Source organism: Triticum aestivum, chromosome 7D, assembly GCF_018294505.1.
Source record: "Triticum aestivum cultivar Chinese Spring chromosome 7D, IWGSC CS RefSeq v2.1, whole genome shotgun sequence".
NCBI classification, from domain to species: domain Eukaryota; kingdom Viridiplantae; phylum Streptophyta; class Magnoliopsida; order Poales; family Poaceae; genus Triticum; species Triticum aestivum.
In genome coordinates, this window is record NC_057814.1 from 630,623,877 (window position 1) to 630,628,873 (window position 4,997).

A 4,997-nucleotide genomic window follows, 5' to 3' on the forward strand; every position below is an offset into this window, starting at 1 on the left:
AGAGGATCGAGGGGACAGGGAGGAAAGGGGGTCGCCGGAGCCGGACCGAACGGGGAGGAGGGGCGGCGTCGAGGCAGGGGCGGCAGTGGGGGCGGGCGCCGGCGACGACGACAATGGTGGGGGCGGGCCGGGGCGCAGGGGCGCGGCCGTGCGTGCTCGGGGACGGGGCAGGGGCACGGGGCGGCAGCCGGCGTGGGCTCGGGTGCGGGGCAGGGGCACGGGGAGACTGGGATGGCGGCCGGCGGCGGCGACGGCGACGAGGAGCGCGCGAGCGATTTGGGTAGCCTGGCGGCGGGGGCAACTGGCGAGGGAGGCGAGGGAGATGTGAAATTTTCACAAGTCCTGGTTATATAGCAAGGGCATTGGTCCCGGTTCGTGGCACCAACTGGGACCAATGCCACCCTTTAGTCCCGGTTGGTGCCACCAACCAGGACCAAAGGTCCCTTTTCAGCAGCCCAAAGGGCGGGAACCGGCGGCCTTTGGTCCCGGTTGGTGGCACCAACCGGGACTAAAGTGGGGGCATTGGTCCCGGTTGGTGCCACGAACCGAGACCAAAGGGTGGCATTGGTCCCGGTTCGTGCCAACAACCGGGACCAATGGCCTTGCACAGCGGCGTGGTGGTGGGAGTTTAGTCCCACCTCGCTAGCTGAGAGAGAGCCGCACCTGTTTATAAGGTGCGGTGCGCCTGAGCTATCGAGCTCCTCTCTAAAGCAGGCTTACGGGCCTAACCTCTCTGTACATGCCTGTGGGCCTACTGGGCCTTCTGCGGGCCTGAATCCTGGCCCATGGATGGGTTTCTAGTCGTATTCAGGCCGTGGTGGCCCAGTAGGTGGCATAATTTTTATTTTTTGCCTTTTTTTGTTTTCTTTTTTGCTTTATTTATTTTGTTTTGTTTCTACTTACAACAAAAAACTTATTTATTTTATTTTATTTTGTTTCTAATTACTTATTTATTTTACTTTATGATAATTCTTTTTGCTATTAAAGTTTCTATCAAAAAAAGTTCTTTATGAAAATTCTTTTTGCTGTATTTAGTTTTTTTGTTTTCTTTTTTGCTTTATTTATTTTGTTTTGTTTCTACTTACAACAAAAAACTTATTTATTTTATTTTATTTTGTTTCTAATTACTTATTTATTTTACTTTATGATAATTCTTTTTGCTATTAAAGTTTCTATCAAAAAAGTTCTTTATGAAAATTCTTTTTGCTTTTAATGATTTTGAATAGAAAATACTTCGATAATTTTAGTTGCATCAATTTTATATGATTTTAGTTTCAATAATAATAGAGGTTTCTTATAATGTTTTGAACAGAAAATACTTTGTTAATTTTAGTTTCATAAATTTTATTAAAGTTTATTTTATTTTGTCGGAACACAAGAAGTCCGGAGTTGTAATAAGTTATTAAAAATAAAAAAGAGGCGCAATGTTCGTTGATTTGCTTCAAGCCTTTCGGAATAGTGTAGACTGCACTGCACATAGCTCCATGGAGTCTACCTTATTCCTCAAGGCTTGAAGCTAAGCAACGTGAGCATTGCGCCTCTTCTTCATCGTCTCTGCACTCAGGGCTTATAAACCGCTCCTAGTGCCTCTCAGCTAGCGAGGTGGGACTAAAAAACTGCTTAGTAAGAAACTCTAGTACCGGTTCATGCCACGAACCGGTACTAAAGGTGCTCGTGGGGCCACAGCCTCATTAGTACCGGTTCGTGGCACCAACAGGGACCAAAGGGTGGAATTGGTCCCGGTTCGTGCCACCAACCGGGACCAATGGCCTTGCACACCGGCGTGGTGGTGAGTTTAGTCCCACCTCGCTAGCTGAGAGAGAGCCGCACCTGTTTATAAGGTGCGGTGCACCTGAGCTGTCGAGCTCCTCTCTAAAGCAGGCTTACGGGCCTAACCTCTCTGTACATGCCTGTGGGCCTACTAGGCCTTCTGCGGGCCTGAATCCTGGCCCATGGATGGGTTTCTAATCGTATTCAGGCCGTGGTGGCCCAGTAGGTGGCATAATTTTTAATTGTTGGCCTGTTATTTTTCATGCATTTACTAATTATTTTGAGCTATAACACTACTGGAATCAGCTAATTTGCCATCTGCCAGCTCTTTGCCGTCTGCTAGCAGATGGCAAAGAAGGTCTTTGCCATCAGCTAGATAAAAGCGGACGGCAAACAACAGGCAGACGACAAAACAAGCCTTTGCCATCAGTCACTTCTTTGCCGTCAGCTGGCGGACGGCAAAGAGAAAGGTGGCCCCCCACTAACGAGCCGTTTACGGAAAAAAAACGCCCCCTCTTTGCCGTCTGCTAGCAGACGGCAAAGAGACAAAACGGCGGACGGCAAAGAACAGCCGTACTACCGCTTGCGGGTACAAAGAAAACGTTGCCCCCACCTACTCTCTCTGTCTCCCCTCTCTCCGCCCAGCCCCCACCTCCTCTCTCTCCCCCTCTCTCTCCCGCTTGTCTCTCCCTCTCCCTCGCGCGAGCACCTACGGCGGCCGATTTTGGCGAGCTCCGACGGGATTCGACGGCGCCCAGCACACCCACGTGACCCCCTCGCCCCGATCCTCCATCCCCTCCGACCAGATCTGACTCGCGCGTCCTCCTGCGACCACGCGTGACCCTCCCCTGCGGCTAGGGTTTCGGCCACCACATCGTCGGCGTGGCTCCGGTGTTGCTCCGGTGACTCGGGTGAGTCTCTTCACTCCTCGTCACATCCATCCCTCTCTTTCTCACCGCGTCACGTCGCGTCTCCTCTCCCTCACAGATCCATCACGCCGGGACGCCATGGACGGGAAGGACGCCGTGGAGGACGCAGCTCCACCACTGCCCCAACGCCATCCAGGTCCGCCCCTTCTCCTCTCCCCCCTCTTGGATTTCTTCTTTTCCTGCCTTGCACCCGTCCACTCAAGATCTAAACCAAACAAAAAAATTATCAATCTTGTTTTTGCTGCATATGCAATAATGGTTGAGGACGACTCAGTTGTTCACTTCTATAATTGTGCCATAAATCGGTTTACTCTGCTTGAGGGCTGCCGTGGTTAGCTCGATTTGATAGGGTCCTTACTACATATGCTGCAGGGATTTAACTTGACTTGTTAATAATGAGTGTCAATCAATCAAACACAAGGAAACTATAAATGCTTACTATTTCGTATAGTGATCGTTGTGTTGTGTATAGGTAAAACTTGTGCTGTCCTTGTCTACTTCGGAGGCATCATCATGTGTTGTCAATTTAGTTTCTGCCATGGTTTTGGTTTGGTCCTGCTTATGCCAAATCGATCATTCATTGCTTCTGAACATTCTACCTTTAATCTTTGCTTCTGTAAAACCAGCCTTTCTTCTATTGAATGGAGTGTTTGCTTGCTGTGCGGGAAAAGTAGCTCATTCATCGCTGATTTGGCATGTGCAACCAAAGTGGACGGACCACATTTAGGTCCGGTCGCCGTGAGGATCCTCCGGCGGTGCTGGATGTGCCGTGGCGCGGTGGTGCCCCTGGGTGGCGCCTCCGTACTGCGGTGCCCCTGGTTGGCGCCTTTGTGCCCGTGCTCTCACTAGTGCCGCCGTTGTGGTGCTCTCTGGCAAGCTCCGGCTTGTTGTGGTGGTGTTGGTTGTGATGCTGGTCACACCATAGTGATGGTGTGGCTGCATCCTACTTCGTCTACAACTCCTTTTGGTGAGCTTCTCCTTGCTCCCCTCCTGATCTCTCTAATGCATAGCTCTAGCTCTTGATCTTGTTGGATGTGAGGCTCTATTAGCTGTGGTTAGCTGCTGTAGATGAGCATCAACTTGTATTGGAGCTCTCTGTGATGGATTCTTGCTGTGTCAGGGTTTTGGTCAGTGACCATCTATGTGTATTTGTGAAGTATATATACTCCTGTACTGCTCTGTTCTGTTTAGTTGATCCTGGAGTTGTTACTTTGGTCAGTTATTTTACTCATGAACGGATACTCACTTGTTCTTAGTTATTTTACTTCTAATACTGATATGAACAGATGCCACTTGGTTTGGCTATTCCTATTTGTCTCTTTCTAATAGCCTATGAACAGATGCTATACTTGGTTTTGGCTGTTACTTTCCTAGTTTTCTACTGATAAGACAGATACTACATCTGATTTGGGCAGTGATGCTGGTCTGAGCCCCCCTCTCTTAGGCTTAATTTACATGTGACTATCCCTGTGCTGTGATGAACTAGCCCTGGCACTTCCAGGCTGTCTGAGCACATAATCCCTCAAGTATACCTTGAGGTCTTCTGTAGTTCTCCTTAATAGTTATCTCTTCTAAGATTATCTTGATCTCAAGTACTGGCTCCTACAGCATTGCATTTCACCAAGTGAAATGCTACATTTCTACTCCTAACCCATTCTCTCTTTCTTAGTGTTTTTGTTATGCATGTTGGAAGAAAAGAAGAAGATCCGGAGAAGATCTTAGTAATAAGATAGTTTTTTTAGGAAAATAGATATTTAGTTTTAGATCATTCCTTGTAATATTTGTTGGATATGTGTTCATGGATATGTGTTGGATATATATGTGTTCATGACTATATATTGGTAACATGTGTTGGATATATATGTGTTCATGAGTATTGGTAATATGTGTTGGATATGCTATATTGGTCATATATATATATCTGTGTTTGATTTTCTATGAAAATGAATGCATATAAGAAGAAACAGAATTAATGCCTATTTGGTCTCTTTGCCATCTGCCAGCAGATGGCAAAGAGCCTGCAGTCTTTGCCGTCAGCGGCGGACGGCAAAGGCTGCCGTTAGACGCCTAACGGACTAACAGCGAATTTATTGCCGTCCGCCGCTGATGGCAAAGGCCCCTTTGCCGTCCGCTTCAGAAAGCAGACGGCAAAAAAGCTCTTTACCGTAGCCTACTTTGCCGGAGCCTTTTGCCGTCCGCGGCAGACGGCAAAGGCCTTTGCCGTCCGCCATCCTTGCCTTTGCCGTCTGCCGTGGCAGACGGCAAAGTAGCTGATTCCTGTAGTGTAAGACCCTAAAA